Source organism: Barbus barbus, assembly GCF_936440315.1.
Source record: "Barbus barbus genome assembly, chromosome: 14".
NCBI classification, from domain to species: domain Eukaryota; kingdom Metazoa; phylum Chordata; class Actinopteri; order Cypriniformes; family Cyprinidae; genus Barbus; species Barbus barbus.
The window spans coordinates 4,828,455-4,854,935 of NC_136742.1; the positions used below are offsets into that span (position 1 = coordinate 4,828,455).

Consider the following 26,481-nt stretch of genomic DNA (forward strand, 5'->3'; position numbering starts at 1 on the left):
CTAATTTTGTACTCGGTGCACTTTAAATGCGCGGAAGTTGTGTGGAAGTTCAGCTGAAGATATACAAAAGTATATTTCATTGTGCTAAAGTGGAACTAAGTATACTTTATGTACACTTTAAAACATATCCTGCATTTAAAGACCGATATTATTCAAAAAATCATACAATCCTCATCAATAGTGACATTAAAACACATTTTGGGCTTATTATTAGGAAATGTGAATTGTGCACAAGTAGTACTTCAAATAAAGTTTAATTATAATTTTTAAATCAGTAAGTCTCAAGTGATTATGTAAGTAAATATGTTAATAGATTTAAATTATAATTAGTATGAAATAAATGCATTTCAAATATATTTTTTTTTACTAGGGTAGCCAACAACCCGGTCTCATCCCAACTCGTCACATATTGATGCTTGGTTCTGGCGTCGCTTTTTGACGCTCAAGGTACCCCTTTAGCGTCACTTTTCGACGTGAAGGGAAGGTACCCCTTTAACGTCACTTTTCGGCGTCGATATGCTAACGCGATATTGGGAATTTTATCGTCATAATAAGGTTGCCATTATTGCATATATGTAGGGGTGTGATTTTTCAATGTAAACAGTCAAAATAGTTTTATTTATATGACTTACCCAACCCCTGCCCCTAAACCTACCATCTGTGAAGAAAACGCAAGATATAGGAGGCAGATGCAACTACTGTCATAATTTATTTAAAAATTATTCATATACGCTAAGTGTTTCCTATTTAAAAAAATGGAGGACCCTTCACGTCGAAAAGTGACGCTAAAGGGGTACCTTGAGCGTCAAAAAGCGACGCCAAAACCAAGCGTCAATATGTGACGAGTTGGCATGAGACTATGTTATAGCCAAAGGCAAAATTGCATTAGCCAAAATATTTAATAAATAAACAAGCAAGGAGTAGGGGGTACAAAAATAAAAAATAAAAACTTGTATCTGACAATCAATATGCAGAATTGAAAAATAATAATTAATATAATAATAATTATCAGACTGAAATATATATATATATAATGAATATTTTAAGAACAACAAACACAAGCACTAATTATTTTAATATTACTAGTTGTCTGAGATTGTCTGAAATCATTCTCAATTTTAAAGAATAGCAGAGTCCACACCACAGCAATAATGATAAAGGCACAGAGAAACAATATCGTTGGAATCACTTTCAGAACAATTTTTTCCATCTGATGAACGATGCACACCCAATGAGAATCCATCCTGCTATAACGAGCTCCAGAAATTAAAGCGGAAGATGAGCATGCGCTGAGAATAAACAGACAATATAATTTGCTGGTGTGGATGCTAATATCGTTATCTTTATAGTTATCATTCTTGGTGTGAATGGGGCTTTAGGAAAAAAAAGGAAAGTTCACCCCAACCCTAAACATAACCATAAGTGACGTGCAAGCACATTGTATATAAAAATGTTCATATATATATTAATTAGTGGATGACCGATATTGTTTTTTTGACAGCCAATGCGGATATCTTGGTAAGCGGGTTGCCGATGGCCGATATAATTGTATTTATTTTAATTAATATATAAGAAATTTGAAATAATTTGAAAATGGTTTTAAAAATAAATTTGTAAAATAAACATACTTATACTTTAGATGACAAAGTATTTTTCACAAATAAATAAATAATAAAAATATAATTAAAAAGGAAGTAAACACTGTAACCAACAGAGCACTCAGTATTCTGGGAAGTTTGTGTGCATTGGGAATCATATTTTTTCAAACACTCATTTTACATACAGCACACAGTGAAAATGACATGAATATGGGCAAATGCATAAAGCGCAGCTTAAATTCGCAGATTAAATCACACATTTATTTTTTAAAGCATTCAATTTGCACCGAAAGTCACACAATAATGCAGGATACAAATGCACACTTCACAAGATCTCACAACTGGATTCGACTAAATTTGCAAGGTTTGTGAAATTAAATGTTCATTAGCTATTCAAAGATGTGTTTAAATTATATATATGTGTATTGCTGAATGCTGACGGCAAACGAGAAAGTAGTATAATGTTTGCCTTTCTATTACTAATAATATAAAAGCAATCATTATAATACTTTTTTGAATGCATTTTAATCACTTTGTTTAACCGTTCTGATTATTAGACCGACTTCTGTCCGTATTAGAACCAGAACAAGAGGAAGCATGTGAGAGCTGTGTGCTCAGGCGCTGCTGTGGTCAGCGCAATCAAAATAAAAGTCCTGCCTCGAACGCATCAGCCAAACAGAAAAACTTATCAGCCAATGCCTATATTTGAAAAATGCCAAATATCGGCCGATATATCGGCCTTGGCGACATACCGGTCGACCACTAATATGAATTAGCAATTGATTCTGTCATTTATGCAAACAACACAGTCGAATGCACAGCGGTATACTGTTGTTGCATCCTATTCTTTGGAGACCCACAAATAAAATTAAAAAGCAGAAAACTGTGAATATTTGTAAAATATTTTGCCATACGGCTTAGTATCTATCTGTAGTTATTCAAGTTGCATCTTTAACCCTTAAATAGGCAAGAGTGGAAAATGATAAGCAAAAAATAGTTTCATGTCATTTTTTATATCATCTGGATTCAAGTAAAACATATCCAAAATAATTTTTAAAATATCTTATATATTTTGGATTTTATGAGTTGTGTCTCCCAGTACACGTTGCCTTCTTTGGGTATAAAACAAGGACCAAGTCATCAATGATTCTATGATTTATTTAATGCAAACAAATATGGATTATTCAAAATATGCTGCATGTATGACATGTCTAAGTGTCCTAAAATTGAGGCATAGAAATTTTTTTTCTTTAACCTCAGGGGTGGGCAATTCCAACCCTTGAGGTCCACTGTCCTGCACGGTTTAGCGCCATCCCTAAACAATCATATAATGTAATTTATGTAACAAAATATAATTTTTTATGTAATCCAGAAGACTTTTGTCAGATTTTTCAGATGTGTTTGATCAGGGTTGGCGCTAAACGCTGCAGGATTGTGGACCTCTAGGAGCAGGGTTGAACACCCCTGTTCTACCATAAAATGAGCTGTGTGAAACCCTGCAAAAGAAATATCTTGTTAAAAATGCAAAGATGTAGTCAACTAAATGTAATATTATCCGTTTTACATGCAAATATTAACATTTGCACAATTTTTTAACTCAAAATAAATTGAAAGGAGACTGTGTACAGGGGGCCTAGATGCCAGGAAGGCCTATAAGGGTCTTATTTAAGGGCCCCTGGCCCTGGAATGCGATTTCTACTGATGGGGATCTGCTCTCCTTGATGCGATTTATAACCCCCATCCACCCCCCACCCCACTTCTCTGAGAGATTTTTTATCAAGGGGCTCCCCCTTGTATTTTATGTGATTTCTGTGTATTTTCTACACCCTCCCACCCCTCATAACCACAAATGAGACGCCAACCTCCCCCCACCCCCCATACCACCCCAGAATTCACAATAATGAAATAACCAGAACTGGGGGCACAATTTACCTTGTGACACCATTCAAGGTCAGTATTGAGGATAATCCTTTTTTTATACCCAAAGCAGGCAACGTGTCTCAGGAGATACGCACATTTCAAAATGTGATCAATATATGAACAACATATGACTTAATTTTCTTTTTCAACATCTCAAGACAATGTTCACAATTAATACTAATAGTTGTATTGCATTTTTTTGCTGAAAAAAGTCAGATTAATATATGCCTACTTTCTACATTTTCTGAATGTCCAGCCCCATGGGAGGACGTGTTGGCTTTAGGTCAAACTGACAAAACAAGCACAGACAATTTGAACCAAGTGATGTCACCCCCACAGTCCAAACAACCTCATCTACGATAATGATACCAGTATTGGATTAAAAATTCTTCCTCGTGCCTCCTACAAGAGACTAAAGAGTATGTATCTCGTGGTGCACGTTGCCTGTTTTAGGGTTACATTCTGCAGTGAGTTAGTGGGTGTAGATCTCCTGTAAGCCTGCCTATAGCCCATCATACCTTCCCTGACCACGCTATTGATGCAGTGTTTTACTCTCACCTGTATTTACAGCACAGCACGATCCTTATTTCCTCCACATTGCTTTGTGTTCAGAAGAGAATCCTGAGAAAAACAGAAAGAGAGACACAGATTAATATTATAATGTGATAAACAGCTTTATAGTCTGCTCTGACCTGGATTATAGACTTTGTGCAGAACAACAGCCAGAAAATGCTAAAAGAAAAATGTCAATCACTCTAGGATAGTTTAATCACAATGAACCTTTCTATATCCCCACACTCAATAGTATTAGCTGCTATTTTTAGGGACAGATTACATCACACAGTGATGGTAGTCACCCAGACACCCAGTCTAACCCCTCGCAAACAAATAAAGCCCTAGTCAACCTTATCCAGACCTCTGACTATCTGTAGGGCTGCATGATATATGCATTTTTTTAATATACAATTTCTTCACTTATTGTATGTAAAAGATTGCTGAACACCAGAAGTCACAGGTGTCATGTTTTCTTTAGCCAGAAAAAGTCATGCATACTATCCACTTGATAATAAGAAGTGTATGTCAATGAATTATCCAAATAGTTTTTCACATATTGCCTTTATATTTCTTTCATAATCCTACAATGAACCCTCCAAACCAAAACTATCCCGACAGCTTATTCATGTGGCATCATGACATTTAGCCTTTTTTAATGTGACATTTTGGGGGAGGTTCAATGTGACAGCCACTTTTAGCTTTTCTCATACACTAGAATGACAGATTATCAACATTATTTGCCTAATAATTTACATATACCGTGGTGTGAATAATAACTCTGTCTTTTCTGCAATCTGTTTGAGATGATACATGAGATGATACACTTCTCCCAAGACAGAAGAGAAGTGTGACACTACATAAAACACACACGCAAAAGCAAAGCACAGATGATAGAAAAAAATGAACCTCCAAGGAGAGCTATATTTAGGACAAACCCATTTTCTTAATTAGGTTTGAACTATAGGCAGAACAACCAACTTGGCATTCAACATGGATTAAGAATTTAAATGATTTAAGAGTAAATGGATCTTTGTTAAATGAACAGCCACTGTTTGGAAGATAAATATTATAGAAAGCAACAACATCTGATCTGTTCTGTAACGCTGAGTTGGCAAGATTTAATAGAAAAGGGGTTGAAACAACCATAAATTAAGATTTGTTCAATATTACAATTGTCATTTTGTCCCAAGCAACCGCTATTTTTTTCTGTGGAACACAAAGAAAAGACTCTTACAGAATAACTCCTACTGTACACTGTAAAAAATGATTGTGATTTTAACGGTAAAAAACTGTGAAAATGCTACGGTAAAAACCTGTTACATGGTTAACGGAAAGTTCCTGTAAAATTTTTATAGGGAAAAACCGTAAACTGTAAACCGTAAACGTTCCCAGAATTCCCTGCGTTCCATTTCAAATTCTGTTTGAATTTGACGTTTTTTCTTTGAAATAACTATGTTTCTTCTTAGTTTTTTCTTATCAGTTATGTTTATTAGGGTTGTATGTTACATCTAATGTTGTTAAATTAATGTTTATAGCATATTTCAGTTTAATGAGTCTCACCATGATGGTGTTTAGTGCTTGTGTGAATGACACTGTGCACCTTCTGTATATTCTATTGTTTAAAAGTTGCTTGTGATGGGCTTTGGTTCATCATGTGACTTTCTCATCATCACCTGCATTTGGTGGCTATCAGTGTATTTCAAAGGAACAAATCAGATTTCAGTACTTTAATAGGTTGGTATATTAAGATTATATCAGTTAAAGAAATTACGGTATTTAACTTTAAATTTAAGTTAAAACCGTAAAACCTAAAATGTTGCTACCGTATTTTTTACGGTAGAATTCTGGCAACCACAGCTGCTGGTTTTTTACCGTAAATTTTACGGATTTTTTTTTTACAGTGTATGTACAACATTACTATCCATATCTTTATCTCCAAAAAAAAAGAAAAAAACATAAAAATGCATTTTGATTTTTGTCTTGTCATTGTAGTTGCTATGAATGGGTATTATATTATACTATACTATATATATTATGGCCTACATTTGTATTTCACAGAAAATAGCATCACACAACTTTGGTACTACATGATAAGATTTTTTTTTTCTTTTCAATCTTTCTTTTTTTGTTAACTTTTAATTTGTATTTTTGTTGAATTATACCTAAAGTGAGGTATTTACTGTAGCTAAGAACAAGTCCGGCCCAACTGAATTTAGAGCAGGCAAAGACATTAGAATGTGACATCATGTCCCTGGTGCACTGCCTTAATATCCTTTTATTCACAAAAAGATACCAAAACAACCCAAGGGTACAGAGATTTTAGCCAGACATTGTATGTGTGGAGCAGGCAGAGGGAAATCTTTAATTGAGGGTTCTGTTGTATTTTTAGAACAGCTTGGATGTAAACTAGAGGAAGTGCTCACTCTGTACAGCTCACAGAAGAGAAAACCTTTAATTTTCTGTCACACGAGGGCTGTTTGTGAGTGTGTGTGCTCGATGGTTTAAATCAAACATTTTGAACTGAATTTTGGAGTCATTTTTAATTCCTTTTTTGAGTTTCTGATTTTTGCTACTAAATGTTTGTCTTCACCAGTTATAGGGGAAAGTGCTAACTAAACTAATACGAAAGCTACAAAAAATTAAACTGAAGTAATATATTTTTATTTTTCTGCATCCTTTTCAGATTTAATTGCTTTAATCTCAACATATAACATAGTGCTAAACCAATAATGTCCTTTAACCCTCTGACACATGAATTATTAATCACTAAAGTAATCATTTTTTTTACGTTTGTTTTTACTTTTTTCTTTTTTTGTGTGTCAATATATTATATTTTGAGGGAGTTACATATATGTTCAGTGTAGTGCACACCATGCATCAAAGGTATAAAAAGTCAATCAATAGAACTAAACGTGTGGTCTTAAAAAAACATGTTTTTAAAATATTTACTATGTGAAAATGGTTTGAATACACATAAGAACATTCAGTAAGAACAAGTTATGTCATGATGGCACAGAAATATGAAGTGTAACAAACAAAATGTAAGAGTGTGTGTCTATGGGACAGGGGTGTGTGGGGGGTGGGGGGTGGGGGGCTATTCATACACAGGTGAGCACAAATACAAACACACACACACCCTCGAACGCAATCATGCACACATATATCTGCACTCATACAGTATACATGCCTACACTTTTATATGACCTAATAAATAAATATAGACTGTAAGCATTGAAATAAATGACCAAATCAGAAGACTATTTAATATTTCTGTTCAATAAAACCATTCAAGTGTAAATTACATCATAATTTTAATAAAACATACAAATAAGACAGAATCTATATAAAGGCCCAAAGGGCCCAAACCCAGTCAGGCTATTTGCTGTTTATTTTCTCCACATCACAGTCTTCACAGTTCACTAGGTCTAGTGAACTCCCAGCATGCACTACTTTCTTTTTCTACCCTCGATTTGTCCATCTCTTATCATCATGTGGGGTTCTCGTGAAGATGCAGTCCTGAGGCTGTTGTGCATTCAGCTGGATGCAAGCATTCACTCACACACAGTCACACTCACACACACACACACACACACACACACAGACACTTTATATGTCAGAGAGAGGGCAGCTCAGACCATAGGCAACAGGAGAAAAAAAAAGCATCTCACATTCAAGTGAACTTTATTTACTGTCTGATAGTGGCATGGCGGGATATTCACTGCTGAAGACACAAAGCTGCACCGTTGCCTGCGAACAACACATACGCACACCCATACAAATGATCGGAAACACAGCAAGACAATTCACAACATGAATTATGCACAAACCACCTCCAGAGAGCAGAGGCACACAGATGTCTTTTGTTTGGGTCTGTAAACACTTGACGTAGCTGAGTTTAATAGGAATAGATCATATCATTAAAACCAGTAACACACCAACATTCTTGGTTGAAATGAAAATGCTCATTTGAAATCTGCTTTTCTTTGGAATAATCTATTCTGTTAGTTAGTGTAGTTATTGCTTGTGCAATGTTGATCAGTATAAAACTTACTCTTTCAAACAGATGTCTTGCTTCTTTGACAAACTATTATGATTAATAGAATTAAAGGACCTCTCAAACTGATTTTTATGTAAATGTATTACATGTGATGTTGTGTAGGCCACTGCTTACTGTATATAATGCTGACATGTATATGTGTGCAATTTTAATTAATTATTAATTCATAAAAGTGTGGACAAACCAGCTCCAACTAGAGTGCTGAATAACCAACACTCTCTCCACCCTCAATACCACGACTGAGGTGAGACCCTTGAGCAAGGCACCGAACCCCCAACTGCTCCCCGGGCGCCGCAGCATTGGCTGCCCACTGCTCCGGGTGTATGTTCACTACTGAGTGTACACTTGGATGGGTTAAAATGCAGAGCACAAATTCCGAGTATGGGTCACCACACTTGGCCACACACACCACTTCCCTTTGTGTATTTAAAAAGAAAAAAAAATTGTATATTGTTTTTTCCTATTTACTTATTATCTTTTTATTATCTGTGTCTCATCTTGTCACTGTCATTCTGTTAGTGCTGTGGAAGCCTCCGTCACCATAACAAATTCCTTGTATATGTAAACATACCTCGCAATAAAGCTCTTTCTGATTCTAAAAAAAACACTCAGGCCTGAAACATATGCAATTGTGGACACAGATACTGCTCAATTTGACGCACTGTTGTATTCTGATATGTGTCAGTGCATCTCATAATGCAACATAGATAGGAATTGCATTCTTGTTAATAAAGTCCTTTTTGAAAACTCCCTAGCTGCTCTACATTTGGGATCTGTCCGCAAAAACTTCCAGGATCTCCCAGCCTGTCAAGTGCCCAAAACCCTGTAGAACACCCTGACCAGTGGACAAACCGTTTAGAGGGACCAGCTAGCAACCTCAGACTGTGTAGGGCTGGGTATCGTTCAAAAATGTTCGATATCGATACCGATACCTTGAGTCCGATACCGGTTCCTGAACGATACTTTCTTCGATACCAATTTTATGAAAACAGTTTTAACAAGATTCCATTATCTCAAAAAACTTTGGTTTTATTTTTTTCAGCTTGTTGACATGTATACAGACTCAAAGACTCATCTCCTGAGCCACTGCACAAAGGAACAAAATATAACACAATAAATCAGTACAAATAATTTTAATAAAGCAATTTCTTGAAGTCTTTAATAAAGACTTCAAGAAATTTAAAATCTTTATCCACTTTCATAAGTGGATGTTTTATTTTCTTTCACAATATGTTTTATTGTTATTAAATTCTATGTTGTATTATGTCTAATTATTTGAATGCATAAAAACTACTTCGTTTATTCAAATTTATTCTTAAAACAGACTTATGAAATGTTTTCTTTTTCCTCAGAAATTCTGTGTTCTGTATCTGGTTTTCAAATGAAGGCATAAAACATTAATTTCATTTTTCTTTTAAATTATTGAAAATAAAACTTTATTTATTTTGGCAAACAAAATTTTACTATTAAAATTAAAACATGGAAGAAATGTTGTGTGATCACTAATTAAAAAATAAGAGTTTTAATAATTTTAATAGTAGCCTAGTAGTAGCAGTATGTACTGTCTGCTGAACAATATTAATTTATTTCTGCCGCAGTGTCTTCCAAGTTAATCCGAACTTTTATTTTGACGGGTTTCCGGGAATACCTGTACAGTTCTGTGTGTATATGATATGACGCAAGTTTTACTCAAATCAAAAGGTAAAATGCTCATGAAGTGACTCTCAGAGCAGTTCTGGAGCTGTTGTTCATGTGTTTATGTCCTCATTTAGTGAGACGGCAGACGCTGAAATGTCACGCGAGCTTCAGTCTGTGTCAAGTAAGCGAAACTGCGCGATATAGAGAGCAGACTGCTCTGTAGGCTTTCAAATTGCTCTCGTGGATGTCAAACACTGATCAATCAGCACCGCGTCACTTCTAGTCAAACACACCTAGTGATGAGATTAACCCCTTAGGTATCGAAATTTAGTACCGAACGACAAGACGTTTTTCGATACTCGGTGGTATCGAGGCAATTCGGTCGGTGCCTAAAAAGTATCGAACTCGATACCCAGCCCTAAGACTGTGAAGTAAAATATGGTTTCTGCCACTGAATAAAAAACAAAGGTAACTTTTCATCTCACAATTCCAACTATTTTTCTCTAAATTATGTGAGAGAAACTCACAACTCTGAGAAAAAAGAATTACAAGATTTAAACTCATACAGAATTGTAAGACATAAACTCGCAACTGCAAGAAAACTAATTTGGTTTATGTCCTACAATTCTGACTTTATAACTAGCATATAATATCGGCCAAATATTTAATATTATCTCTAACAATTAATGAAAATAAGGGTTGGGATGGAGAATTCCATGAATTTACTGTAACTGGGAGTATTGTTGAATTCTGTCCAATTTATAGTATAATTAGAAATCTGCGAATATGATGATATAGTCTTAAAAAGTTCCATTAAGGAATTAGATGGATCTTGAAGATACAACAATATATCATCTGCATACAAATTTATTTTATGTTCCATATTTCCAATAGATATGCCTTGTATATTTACATTTTGGCAAACTGTCGCTGCCAATGGCTCAATGAAAGTAGCGAACAACAAAGGAGACTCTTTGTAATAAAAAACAGTGTGATAATATTCCGTTCATTATAACTGATGCCTTAGGTTCATTATAAACAGTCTTTATCCAATGTATTAACCAATTTACAAGACCGCAAAATAAATTATCGAAAGCTTTTTCGGCGTCTAAAGACACTATTGCCTGAGTTTGATTATGCTGTGATATATCAATTATATTGAAAAGTCTTCATAAATTACTTGAGAAATGACAACCTTTAATGTATCCAGTTTGATCTTTATGAATAATTGTAGAAATGATTGATTCCAGACGAAATTCAAGAGCTTTAGAGATCATCTTAATATCAGTATTTATTGAAGATCAGGGACAATAACTAGAAGGCAAAGTTGGATCTTTTTGTAAAGTGTTAAGAGTTGATATAGTCACAGACATGTCTGTTGGTCGATCAGAGGTGTTTAAGTCATGTGTTTCAGCGGAAGCTCATAGAGTTCTGCACTTTCATGAATACCTTCATAATAATGGACATTATGTAAATAAAAGATTCATTGTGCATTGTAGTCAGCTTCATGGATTGTATCATGAGAGCCAAACTCAGTCAGTGAGCTCGCAATCAACTTTCATGCGGTTCAATACACAATCGTATCTAAATGTAGGATTGAATTCGAAACTGCACTGACTGACGCTGATAGTCATACCAATGGAAGGGATGAAGAAAAGTTAAAAAGCTAAAGCTGTGCATTAAGTCAAGCCTGCATTGTATTTGTGACTATCACCTGTAAACATTAAAACATTGAATAAAGTAAATATCAAAGATGGGGAAGTCTCAAAAGTCTTTTCACAATTCACATAACAAAATTTCATCCATCAAATATTAATTTACGAATGGCAGCTTTTGAGTTGTGGAGTGAAGCATTTGAGTTTTGCGCAGACCACAAAACTGACTGAAGTAGCTGCAGTGGTGGACAGTGACAGGATCCAAACCTTCAGATAAAACAGAGATCACATCTGCTTCTCTGAAAGTTATCAAACCACACATGAAAAACCCGGAACGCGCTAGACACGTACATGCAGCCGCAAGACACATATGCGCAGCTCCCTCGCACTGTATGAGTCAACCAGTTGTCCAAGGCAGTATGGCTTTGCCAAAAATATGGTTGAGAGTAGACATGTCTTTCGCTAATGTGATACATCACGACAATAGGGCTGAACGATTTTGGAAAATAATCTAATTGCGATTTTCTTTTACCAATATTGCGATTGTACACATTTTTTGGAGGAGTTCCCCAGGTAAGATTCGCATTTCAGGGGCTAAATATCACATTTTTGGAGGTAAACCGTGGACATGGCAACACTGTAGCATGCCAACTTGATGCTTCCTCTGAAGACTGCTTAGATGTGTTCGACTTGAAGCAGCGCTGCTAGACCGATCGGTTTGTGTCGTCAAAGTACCGCGAGAGCTATAAGAGAGCGGACGTCTCCTTATGCTTTCTCTCGCCGTACTTTGATGTCATACACCGATCGATCTTCAAGTCGAACACACCTCTTTACTCTCGCGTGTCGTGTGTAATCGCAGCCTCTGCGGTTGAAAAATCAAGTTTTTTCATATTGCGATATTATCGCAAATGCAATTAATCGTTCAGCCCTAATTGTAAATGTGGGCACTTTAAAATACAGTAAAAAAACATTTATCACAAATTATTCAGATTTTTTTAATGCATTTTAATATTTTTCCCATCAACTGGTCACAATGCACAACAATGAGAAGCGCATGGAGGAGACGCTCTGAATGATCGCGCTCATTCACTCTCTGACAGCAGATGGCACTGATGGAACCACAGAAATGCAGCCGTTACCCTGGAAACCCTGTAAACAAAGCTGCTACATTCTGGAACATATTTAAATGATTTAAACAGCCATTCAGATTTTTGGTGTTCATTAAGCACCAAACACAAACTAACACCAGACGCGAACGAAGAATTAAGCGCGAGTGATTTACATGTTAAGTCAATGCAAAGACGTGACTAGACATCCTGCGGCGTGATTCGTGCGAGTGAGGCGGCGTCAATGACGCGAATTGAGCGTTTCAGGCGTTTGCCCGAAAAATCTGAACTTTGGGATATTCGCGCCAATCAGGAGCTTGTTGTAGTAGTGACGTGATTACGACGTAGTGAGCAGAGGCAGAAATCCGAAACAACAATGGAGAACAAAATAATCGTCGCTGTATGTGGACACCCAGAGCTGTTATATCCTATTGCAAATACACTCACAATAGTATTATTAGTGTTATTGATATAGTCAGCCATTTCGCAACAAGACTGGAGCCGCCTGGCAGAAGCCCCTCCCTGACGCGAATTCGCGTCTGTTGTGAAGTGAATTTCACGCGCGAATGAAGCGAGTAAACTAAAATGATCAAGCGTCCAACTACGCACGAATAGCGTGATTTATTCGCGTCTGGTGTGAATGCACTGTTAGAACGTGTTCACACTTGGCGTCTTTTTTGACTAGAAAAAGTTGACAATAGCACTTTTTTAGTAAAATAAAAAGCTGGCAACGTTTTGGTAACAAATAGCAGCCGAGGGCGTCTTTTGTTGTTATAACAACAGCTGCAACGGTAGCCTAGCGCTGTGTGCTGCAGAAATGCAGAAAACGGAGAGGGTATGTCGGTTCACAACGACATTTGTGGGAGCGCGACATTATATGGGGTAGGAAACTGTATGGTGCTTCCAACAATTTAGTCCAGGAGCTATGGTTGGATGATGCACGGTTTCATACAACTCCTTGTGCGCCGAAACTAGTACGATCTGTCTACCGGCTATCTTCTCCTTTATCTTGTTGTTTTTGTTGTTATGGAAACGATTCACCACTCACTTGTCATTGGTCAGCTGTCAAAAAGACTTTTTTTTTTCAGAAAAGTTAAACTTTTTTCAACTTGAGAAGACACTCTGAGCTGCAGAAAAAGACGCCGGCGGTGGCGTTTTAAAAAGCACTCAGGGCTTTTTTGAAAACACGATTTACTCCATAGGATTATAATGTAGACGTTCAAAAAAGACGCAAAGTGTGAAAATAGCCTTAATAGTTATTATTTTCAATTAGTATTTATTTTCAAACTTTTTTTACCTTTTAATCCGGACTATAAAATGCCCTAGATATTGTTTGATTTATTTGACTCTCGCAGCTTTGAATGGAATTCAGCTGATGATACACGGGGCAACTTTCTGAGTAATGTTGCCGTCAACGGGCAACCAGGTGAGACACAAGGCCCACGGCTGATCCAGATAGAAATTTGTTACCCATTCTCAGTGGGAAAGTGCTCAAGAAACATTGCTCAAAAAAAGTTGCCTGGCAAAATTGCTCAAAAAGTTGTATCATCAGCCTTATAAGCAACTTTTCACTCAAGGAACAATTCTTCAAAATCGTGCTCAAATATAACACATACTTGACACAAATTATGTATTTATAACACATTAGTGTGTAGAAAATTTTCAACACACTTCCTGTGTAAGCAGGAATAACATTGGTTGAGTTAAAGCTAACAGAAAATGTGTTGTCCTTAACTAGACACAGAGGCGTATTAAGAAACAACACAGGTTGCTGTTTTCAACATCCTTTTTAAAAGTGTAGGTAATTTCAAAATGTAATAACACGTTAAAATCAAACGTTTTTAGTCTTATTTTATTAATCTGAGTTAACATGAACTAACAGTTGCATTTTTTAACAAAGATGAATAAATCCTGTAGCAAATGTAGCTATTGCTCATTGTTAATCTAAATACATTAACTAAGGTGGTACCACTTTAGGATAAGGAACACATATTCACTAGTTTTCCCCGAACACACTCCTTATTTGCTGCTTATTAACAGTTAGTAAGGCAGTTGTTGAGTTTAGGTATTAAGGGATCTAAAATATGATCATGCAGAATGCATGCTAATAAGCAACTGGTTAATATTTTAGTGTTACCACTAAGATTAACTAATGAGATATTTTGGTAAAGTGTTACCTATTGTCTTTATAATTCTTTTGCACTTTAATCTGTGTGAAAATTTGTACTTTATACATTGTTTTGCCTATTTCTTTATTGTATTTAAATTTTCAGTTGTTTTTGTTATAAGAAAAAAGTTATTAAACCCGTTCTACTTTATTATGAATACACTTTTTTGCAAATAAATTTCAATATCATGATAGTACCGTATACCGTGATAAAAGCATTAGGAATTAATCACAACATGAAATTTGATCACATGCCTAGCTGAGAGTCCTAAAAATTTATGGCTGTAAGTTCGGTTATAGAATATGGTTGTCGCTCCCCTAAATAATGAGAAATGTTTGTGAATGCGAACATATTAAAGACTCAGATAAGGGCCGACAACCGTATTCTGCTGCTGTGTGAATATGGCCCTGGTGGGCTCCTGTGTCAGCTTTCCACCATGTCTATGGCTATACTAAAGTTCAGCTGTGCATAACTACTTAAGTACTTTTAGTTTAAAGTGCTAATCTAAATATATTCAGTTAATGCCGAATATTTAGTCAATGTTTTGTATCCAAGCAAGCAGCGGTTCAGATGAAAAGGGTGTTTGATAAGAGACAGAACGTGGCTGTGTTTGTGTGATTCAGCGTTGGCCCAAGGGACTGTGAAGAAGCAAACTGTTCCAGCTAATTGAATTCCTTTAGAAAGTCTGCTTCCCAGACAGCAGTCACCATCAGCCACACACACACACACACACACAGTCCCTCTTATAATGACACACCATATCACTAAAGACAGAGTGGCAAAACCATCTCCATTTTAATATTTTGAATTTAGGAGGCTAAGCTTCCCACCAAGGCATGTGATATACACATATGATGCATGTATACTGCAAGGCAGATCAAATTTAACACAAATTATTTTTCCCAATTTGTTCACCGAGGTCAAACTGACTGTATGTTCACATAAAAAGCATCTTAACCAGGAAGTTCATTTAATAATTTCATTTGAGTCACCACACTATAATACTGCGAATAGAACTATTTTAATCCTTGATACTTATAACATCCCTAATTGAGTCCAAAGCTGATCATAAGCTTTTGGTTATGATGTTATCCTCAATATTAATTCTGTACACTGAACATGCAACACTAACTGGGGTAGACTGGTGTAAATTTCACAGGAAATTTACGTATTTAGCCAAATGGTATTTTTACACAGAGATCCTAAACTTGAAATACACACTACACAGTTAGACACACTTAGTTCAAGCCTGAAAAACATCATCTGAGGGCGCAAAAGCTTATTTAGTTTGGTCAGTGGGACAGCACACTTGATATGCCCTGGACAAGCATTTCACAGCTGCATTTGAATACTTGTGTAAAGTACGTTTCTGGTCTGAGGCTACAAAGTGGCCAATTGTTGAGTTCCTCTGTGTATTGGCTGATGTTCTCTCTCAAAGAACAGGCATGAGCTCCCTACGCAAGGGCAGAGCAGTGCACTGTGGGCCGTGGCGATATGTGATGACCTCAGCAGAGGCTGGGGGTGGGGCAGCTGAGACGAAAAAGAGCCGGACCCATTCTAGACTTTCCACTGGTCAACCACACACCTCACAGAAAGAACAGCTGGATCAAAAGATGAATACGTAAAAGATCCACTTTATCCTAAAACAAAAAGTACCAACATTTTATCTAACTATCTTGGGTTTTTACTTTCTCAGAAGAGTATGCAAGAAAATGAATTCAATGAATTCAATGAATTCAATCAAAATGAATTGAGAGCATATACTGTATGAGATTTTAGAACTTCTAAAAAGATTTTTGGTTTTATTGGTAAGATGTAATTTCAGTCTGTTCCTTACACGCTATCAGTATATTACAGTAGTGCTTTTATTTATATTTTTCCTTTAGAAGCTTGACATTATTAATTAATTTTGGGGAAAGTTACTTTTAAAAGTAATGCATTACAATATTGCGTTACTCCATGCAAAGGTAACATTACTTTTGCAATACTTTTTGTCACCTGGGCTGAGCATGCTTATTTGCTTTTTAATAACAAACAAAAAATAACCTATACGTTATATTTTTGGCAACTGTAAGGACACTTTCATATCAAAAGTAAAATTAATAAGCCTCAGGCTGAAGGAAATGCCTCAAAATGGGGACAGGAGTAATGTCAATGAATAAACGGGAAAACAAAGTAACTTGCGTGACTTATTTGAAAAAGTAACTTTGAAAGTAATGCGTTACTTTACTAGTTACTTGAAAAAAGTAATCTGAATGCCTTAACTCGTGTTACTTGTTATGCATTACCCCCAACTCTTCTTGAGCACTATGAACACAGAGCTATATTAAAAATGTTCCAAACTAAAAAAGTAATACCTATTTGGAATGACATGAGGGTGAGTAAATAATGACAGAATTTTCATTTTTGGGGAAAGATATTGCTTTAACCACTGGTGAATGGGTTTGCAGCAGTACCGTTTCTAGGCATAGGCAAGTTAGGCGGTTGCCTAGACTAGAGCGTGACGTCACCAGCTGAAGGGTGCGCCAATGACCGCATGTATTGCCGCCCCCACTGGATCCCCCAACATCACTGGACTAGAGTACTGTCATTCTGAAGATGCCTGTATGCCATTGGATCAATTGCTGCCTCTGACTGTTGCATGCAAAGTTTGCATTTGGATTTGGAGCGCTCAACAATGCCATTAGATCAGTGGGTTCTGTCAGTGTTTTGGCAAGGTAAGGCTTTTTTTTGCCATGCAAGTTCAAACTTCAAAGGCCAATATAAAATATTGGTACATAAAAAGTGCACAAAATCAGTATTTTGTTTAGGCAGTATTTGTGGCAGTCGAGAAATCATGCGAAACGGGTCTAAACGGTGTGCGTTTTTGCGCTAATGCATTGTTAAAGGTTCAGTGTGTTGTCTAATATTCCCATATAAAACTTTTACAGCCAATTAAAAAATATTGGTGTAGTAAAATTCACTAATTCACAAGATCAATACATACTTTATTAAACCGCTTTGTCAAATTTAACGCATCCTTACGGAAGTGTCGAAATTCAGAATTAATAAATTCGCTTCCAACAGCGCTTAAAGGGAGCAGAGTCATACATATGGAGGGCAGAGCGTCACGTTGTTTAAAAGGGAAGTTCTAATAGGCTAATAGGGATTTCGCCTTGCAAAATGTTTTTTTTTTGCAAAATGGCTAGAAATAGCCCTGATTGGCAGACTCTATCCTTATGCACACTTGGTGAAGATAAAGTGTACAACATTTTGATGTTAAAATACCTTCTCTTATCACAGCTTAATATGCAATGACAACTAAATAAAATAAGCCATTCGTAGGATGATTCTCCTGAAAAGTTCAACACTGGCTCAACCAATGGCGGATGAATTCGTTTCTCGCCCAAGGAAGGACAGGTGGAGTCATTATTTTGGCTATTCAGGGATGTGCTTTTCAAAAGCAAGTTTCATCGTTACCAACATAGTTCAACGATACAATCACAAAATCATGCTTCTAATGAACATTCGTGGACGACACCACAATGTTGTGTGGTTGGAACTGCAGCTCTCCACTTGAGGTTAGAAGAATAGTTTCAGTTTCTTGTTTGTATAATATGTGGACTTAAATAGATCATGCTCTTGAGCAGACTTAGTAAGCTAACATTCAATATGTACACAATTTTCATCTTTTGTCTTTTAGTTTAAGAGAATGAAATTTACATTTTTGAAGAGCATGCTTCTGCGAATGTGCTCTAGTAACTTGGGTGAAGCCTGGAGTATAACGTAAGAAGAATCTCTCAATTGAAATGTAGAAATAAAGTAAAACAACAAAACAAAAATACTGAAATTTGAGGCCATGTTTATTATTTACAGCAATAAACCAAATCTCAAACCGATTAATTAGCAAAAGTTAACCCTCTGGGGTCTGAGGGTGTTTTGGAGGCCTGGAGAAGTAGTTTTGACATGCCCTGACATTTGTGCTTTTTTCAGTTGCTTATAAACATATAAATGGCTAAAGTCTAATAACACTGTAAACAGCACAAACTGGGCTACAATAATATGTTAGCAGCATTTATTGTGTTTTTGAGAAAGCAACGTTTACTGCACCTAACTCACATACCGTTGTCTTTGTTCTGTGCCTTTCCTCAACATGTGACATTTTATCTGCAATATTATAATAAAGTCTCTGACATTTACGTTACACAGTACAGGTTACAGACTCTAGAACAGGTCTGGATTGCAGTCAAGGCGACGTCTGATGGCATAAGCACGTCTCTATGAGATGAGCCCTATATGTCTGCTCACAGCACAAATCTGACAGAGGGTGAGTAAAACAGGATGATACGATACTATCTAGAAAATAAACTAGATATTTTCACCTCAGCAAACCCTCCAGCTTAAAGGTGCATCCCAGTCAAAACAGCAAGTGAAATATAATCCCAGAATGTTCCAAACGTTCATCTGTGTTTCCACGGTTACCTTTCCAGGGTTCTGCAGACTGATGTTATGACCAGCTGCTTGCTTTTTGGACACTAACCATGTAATGCGCATTATGGATTGCTTTATGCTAAGAATTTACATGATTTATTTCAGCAAGTAAAGGGTTAAAGGGTTAGTTCACCCAAAAATGAAAATTCTGTCGTTCCAAACCCATAAGACCTTTGTTTATCTTCGGAAGACAAATTAAGATATTTTTGATGAAATCTGAGATATCTGCGTGCACTTACTGCAGAACGTAATCAACGTAATCAGCATTGCTCACGTTCAGCATGCTTTCTCCTGAACATAAACTACACGGATTGCGTTCTGGGAAAGTGCGCGCATGCGTTGTGGTACTCTCCAAAATGGCGGAAGACGTTAACTCGAGGAGAAGAATTGTTGAATAAATTGTTATTTTTGTTTTCTTTGCGCACAAAAAGTTGAGCCACTGATGTCACATGTCTTTACTATGTTTCTGGTTCTGGGAACATTTCAGTGTGTTGCTGTCTATGAAGGGTCAGACTTCATCAAAAATAACGTGTTCCGAAGATGAACGAAGGTCTTACGGGTTTGGAGCAACATGAGGGTGAGTAATTAATGACAGAATTTTCATTGTTGGGTGAACTAACCCTTTAATACCAGAAATCTTTTTTAATAATAAACTGGAACATATGAGATGCAAACAGAATTTGTGGTTAATGAGACTGTGACTGAATTTCCTGGAAGTGGTTTTGTGAAGTGTTTTGAAGTTTCCACCAACAAATACCAATGTAACGTTTCTGATAATAAAATGTAACAAACACATACAATCCCAAGAAAATAATGATGACATGAACAAAACTGTGTTGGACATCACTTCATGGTCATGTCACTCCAAAGATTTTGTTCAAACACAGTTCATTGCTGTCATTAATGACTTTCCTTTATTTAGTTGTTACTTACCGTTACCTTGAGAAACTTGCTGTTGTTAAATCCAGAAATGCTGTGACTGAATCATTGAGAAAGGAGTCCAACATGGGTCGTGTATTTTGTGAACCGATTACTTGAAATAAAACCTAACTCAAAAGAATGATTCGTTGAAAAATGAAAAATGAAAGGCGGGGTGGATATCAGTTTTTACGTGAAAAATTATTTTTGGTCTTCTTCTCAAGAAAATCTATCATAGGCTATGTTTTAAGAAGGCCTGGCATGGGTCATATGGTCCACTTTGATGGTGTTATTGCAACACTTTTGAGATTTTAAGAGTATCAGTACCCATTAATTGTCTTTGCAGTCAAAACATAATGGAAAACACCGGCCCTTCATCCGGGGTGCTTCCCTGCTTACAGGCTGTGACAGTGGGACAGGCTTTAGCATCCCAGGCAGCGACCGTACACAGGACAAGCAGTTTGGAAAATGAATGCAGGGATGGTGATGGAAACAATTTATTTAATATTTACAGATACAGATTTACAGCCTAAGAGGGCAGAGTGAATGGCAGAGAAAAGTGCACCTTTTTGTTTTGTTTTATTTTGGGGAAAATGATTCCTTCTTTTACTAACTTCTTTCCAAAGGAAAGAGAGTAGGAGAGAAAGTCAGAGAAAACAGTATGTGTGTGATTTCCACCAACCCCGAAAGATATGCCACACGTCCCACTAAGCATACTTAATTTTTCCAGATGGAACAGTTAGTGTGTATAACATGTAGGAGGGTATGTGTGTGCGTTACTGTGTGAAGGTTCATGAGTGCATCTGATTATAAAGGAAAAGAACGTATCAAACAAAACAAGAATCAAGACTACAAATTGCCTAGCAGACATACAGACAGGCTGCTTACCTAGACAGCATTTTTGGGCATCATGCACCACAAAAATGCTGTCTAGGTAGGCAGCTCATTATGTTTGTGACAGAGCCACTCAACATTCAAATAGATCCCACTCAAAGTTGCTTTATCGTAAAGAAATTACTACCCAAAAACTACATTTGTGTCAAATATTTTCTCTTTTTGTAATGGAACACAATGGAGACATTTTGCAGACACTAGATTTGAATGTGCGCACATGCAAATGAGATTTGAGAACTGATGAATGCTTTGCGTTGAAATAAAGTACACAAGCATTAGTAAGTAAATTAGGTCACACTTTATTTAAAGGTCCAATTCTCTCTATAAACAAACCATTAACTACGACTTTTGCCTAAACTACTAATTTGCTGCTTATTAATAGTTAGTAAGGTAGCTGTTAAATTTAGATATTGGGTAGGATTAGGGATGTAGAATATGCTCATGCAAAATATGTGCTTTATAATACTAACAAACAGCCAATATTAATAAAAAAGGCATGCCAATAAGCAACTAGAACTGCTCCCTATACTAAAGTGTTATTGTAAATTAGTACATTTTGAGTTACAATTACGTTAGAATGTTCTCACTAAGTTTACTCTGAGTGATAGCTATTGATCTTCAATGGTTACATTAAAAATAAAAGGCAATGCTTCTGTACATCAAATATAGAACCAAGACGAGTCACAGATCAAAGAAAAAGACTGATGTTCTAAAACTGGTCAGTGCATTTAACAAACATGAACCAGAACATGGTCTTGAACCCCAATCAGTTAACTATCTAGACGGCATGTTGGGCAGAGAATACATTCGGAGTCAGAAGAGCACATGATGCTCAAAACTGCTGTTTGTAACTTTTAAGACACAGCCACAGTCTTGAGCCTCGGTATCACAGTTGAACCATCAGTATTGTTGTTCAAACAGAACACTGCTTTCAACCCCCCATGAAATAGTTTGACATATTTGCTAGTAAAACTGGAAATAAATCTGTGGTTCCAGAGTCAAATGGCATTATTGGCTCATGTGATTAGCCAAAAAATCTGTATGTGACCACGAGCAAAGACATAATAACTGACATAATAGCACCAAATAAACAACTGTAATAAAGATTAATGACAATTTGAGCAGGGGATGCTAGGGAGGGACAATATACAGAGAATTTAACTGGATAAAAATGTGAAAAGGCATACACCTATGCGTGCAAAATGAGTCTCTGGCAGCGCTCCAGACAGGCTGACCAAGAGGTGGGAGATTCTCAGAGACTTTTTTTGGAGGTTAAGATAGTAGGTGGTGAAAAGTGTCTTTTAAAGTCCAAGAACCATTTAATCAACAGATTAGTTCAAAAACACTTATTCATTCAGGAGCGAAAGACCTTCTGCTTGAAAACATGCAACATCTGATCCTTTTCTGACTTTTGTTTATAACTATTTTTGTTGGAGGAGCTATAATAGGCTAATAGATAATAAATAAGAGAGTAACTGTCAATGCTGTGTCTAATGTAAGTTACTCAGTTACTTCTTGATTATTTATCAGCTGTATAAAATCAGTATCACACTCACAATCGCACAACTGTCATGCTAATATGCAATCAGCTCTTGCTCATGATATATATATATATATATATAGCCTATATATCTCTAAATGGACGATGCAACGATGACCTAGTTGACGCAGTGTAAGCAACAACATTAGGCGTCAATAAACAAATGTTGATGTGAGGGTTTGAGCTGAAGTGAAGGATGAGGACTGCAGGTTTATGCCGACACAGCAGAATAACTGAGTCAACTAAATATCGACTGCATCTAAAAATATCAGTAACAGTAAAGGCAACATTGTGTCTGCAGTGTTACAATCACTGCATGCAACAAAAATCACAGCTGCAGCATCCTTAGGGCAAATCCCATGACATAGACTTATTATTACCATACATATGTTTATATGAGAAGAATGAGGGCATGCATTGAAATGCAATGGATGGTGAGCAGCACGTTTCCATTTCTATTAAACTACAATAACCAACTCATATAATGCACTTACCCAGATAACAGCCTAAAGTCCCGTCTTGATGTTTTCCGTGGTACACAAACCAATCACAAAGATATCCGTGATGGTGTAAAGAATAACAGGCGATCAGGGAACGGCGGATATTATTCACTGCTGGCTGGTGATGGCGCAGCGGCAGCATAATGAAACTCAATGGCGCTGCGCTTTGATTGGCATCTCCTTCAGCCAAAAGAATGCTCTGCATCGCGTTCAACACGAGCTCGAGCATTTCATTGGCTGAGACGGCTGTCAATCAGGGCAGGCGAAGGACTGAACACGCCGGGGTGAATGACACATGTGTCGCTTTATTGACTCCTCATTGAGGGTTTCATGTCTAGCGTTGAAAGAAGTTACAGATAGCGGTTCGAAAACGCTCCGTCCATTATATTTACGTTACTTTACTATGGAAATGGAAAAAAAGAAAAGAAAAAAGATGATGATAATGGTGTCCACACACCAATAAGCGTGGCTGCAGTTTTTCAATATATATATAAAAAAAAAACAGTAAATCAGTCGAGGCTGTGTGTGATTATAATCACTTCACTGTGTATATTGCATTTAGGCCGGTCTGTATTCACAATAGAAGCTACAGCAAGTTTCTATGTCATTTTTAGACGATAATAATTGTAGCTAATTATTACCGAAAATAGCTGTTGTGTGCTGTAAGAGATGCCATATAAGAGTAAGTTAATCAGACAGATTTAGATGTGTTGATGTTTAATGGATGTTGCACAGGCAGTCTTTCATTATAGGTTCAAGAGCCTTATAACGGCGATGTTTGGCTCAATGCTTCCATCTGTCGACCAGTCATCATATTTTAGTCACAATGACATAGGGTTTAGGTTAGACTAGGTTAGTATTTACTTTTAGTAGGCAATCAGCACTGTAATTGACAGGTCTGATGAAATCTTTCAAATTGGGCATGTGCTGGGACACACACACACACACACACACACACACACACACACACTATGCTATCCTATTTGCTGTCCTTGTAGGGATTCTCCATAGGTGTAATGTTCTACTGTACAGACTGTATTTTCTATAGACATACAGCTAAACCTTCCCCTTACAGGAAACTTTCTGCATTTTTACATTCTCAAAAAAACTCATTCTGTATGATTTAAGCTTGTGACATAAGTCCCCATGAGTCTGTGTGTATTCAGGTTTAAGTCCCCATCGGGATATATAAACAGTTAGGCCTACACACACATACACACACACTTGTATTCCTATAGGGCATTCCATAGGATTAATGTTTTTATACTGTACAAACTGTATTTTATAAGCTTGTTTATACCATATAAAATGTCCCCACAAGGTCCAAATTTACTAGTATTTCTATACTTGTGGGGACATTTGGTTCCAGTAATGTAGGGAATACTAATAAACACAGAGAGAGAGCTCACTAGCTCATAAATGCCCTCTACTAATCAATGCCGATTACTAAACAACAAGAACAAAAACAAACGTTGTGTTTCTGCACTTAAAATGTTTGTGAAAAAAAAAAATTTCCGCTTCAGGATATTTTTATCCCACACTTCTGTTATTATTATCTCACAATAAAACTTCTTCTTCTTCTTCTTCTTTTTTTTTTTGCTATTCTAAGTTTATATCTCACAATTCATACTCTGATTTTTGCTTTTCTGAGGGGAAAAAAAGTCAAAAATGTGAAATACAGAACTAAACAGATTCACAATTCTCACTTTTTATCTGAAAATTCTGAGTTTAAATCTATCAATTTTAACTTTTTTCTTTGGTTTACATCTATTTTGTTTTGCTCATCCATGAAATAACAAATAAAGGTATAAGTCTTTTCTTATCTCACAATTTTGACTTTTTTTCTTTGCAAAATATCAATTAACATCTTACAATTCTGACTTCTGAAAAAAAAATCTGAATTGTGAGAAATAAACTCAGAACTGAAAAAAATCTGAATTGTTGGATAAAATGTTTCGTTTTATTAGCTTTTATTATGTAAAGTTATCTTTTTTATGATTTATTTATTTGTTTGTTCATTCATTCATTCTGTGGTGAAAATGGGCTTCCATTAAAAACAAAACAAAACAAAAAATACAATAAATTTGAGTTAACAGGACCACCTTCATTCATATGTTGGAGTGAGGAAGACAATAATAAATAAATAAATAAATACGCTTACTGGAAAACTTGAAAGATGAAGAGATCAATTTAAGATGTTATTCTTAATTGCATCAGTATGCTAATTAAAAGTATTGCCAATGTATTTCCAAAACAATACTTTACCTCAGTGACAGCAGGCTTTCAGTCTGAGAACACACTGCTTTAGTGTCACACGGATGGGACGGCTGCAGCAGCTGCTCACACTCATTGAGATGCCAGTTGTAGTCTTGAGTCTTTGGATTGTGTTTCATGACCAGAGACACGTAATGTATGCGTGCTCGCAAATGGCAGTTAATCACAACACAGTCTACGGCTACAGAACACAGTAACTTGCTTCCAAGACTGTTAAAATTCATTCTCACAATTTACACAAAACCTCATCTACATTAGCCAGCTACTTTACCTTGGTGACTTGCAAATCAGCAACATTTGTACCAATGTTTGACATAAATATAAATCTGTTAAATTTGTAAAATATATATTTAATACATAATTCAATGCATAAAATAATTCAGATTCACTATGTATGGGCATATCTTATGCAAAACCCACTTTTCATTTGATAAAAATATCCAAAACCCAGTAATATGCATAAAATGAAATTATTTGGTAAATACACTACAAAATACACCATCATAATATTATAAAAATAAAGAATTAAGGTAATTTTAGTTTGGTTTGAATTAGGAAAACAGGTTCTGCAAAAATAATCAAGATTCAAGTACCATTTTTTTTCTCCAGAAGGTGGTGATAATTACCTAAAAATGGGCAGTTCTTCAAGGTGTGTAATTTTATCATTGCAGGATGTGGCAAGTACTCCAGAGTGCAGTCTGGATGATTCCATTGGTTTATAACACGGCAACTCTTATTGGTGTAGACCCGAGCATGCGCATTCGATTTTGTAATTCATTTGGCCATATTACAGAAATATGATGTGCTAACTAGTATCATAGGCCTATCTTAATTATGATCTGTTTAGTAACCATGGTGATTTTAGTCAGATGAAGTCATAGCACTTCATTCATATTTCCTTGAGGCACTAAATTGGGATTTTATACGCAAATGACGATAATTTAGATGTATTTTAGAAATGATTTTTCGCTTTAAAGCACGTGTTTGTTGTTGTCGTTTAAAGAGATGAGTTAGCCTATACATTGCTCAATGCATCACAAACGTGTAGGTTATAAAGTGCTAATAAAGTGTTTTCATGGCAAGCTCAATGTTTCCAATATAAATCTTAATAAAATATTTGAGCCTATATTGATTCTCTTACCATTTTCAAAGGTCCCTATCTTATAGTAAATAAGTGTCCATGTCTTC

At 36.2% G+C, this 26,481-nt stretch overlaps 1 protein-coding gene across 3 annotated transcripts in view; it reads right to left on the reverse strand.

The window, feature by feature from the left end:
* The window catches only part of LOC306880642 (tyrosine-protein kinase fynb-like), a 63,063-nt gene extending 39,879 nt beyond the window's left edge, over nt 1–23,184 (reverse strand). Inside the window, exons 1-2 of one of the 3 annotated variants that reach the window (XM_079434289.1) lie at nt 23,014–23,184; nt 4,077–4,139 (exon numbers count right to left, since the gene is read on the reverse strand). The gene's annotated coding sequence lies outside the window, so the exon portion shown is untranslated. The remainder of the gene's footprint in view (nt 1–4,076; nt 4,140–23,013) is intronic. The other 2 variants (XM_079434290.1, XM_079434291.1) reach the window with 2 other exon arrangements.
* Between the last annotated feature and the right edge of the window lie 3,297 nt (nt 23,185–26,481).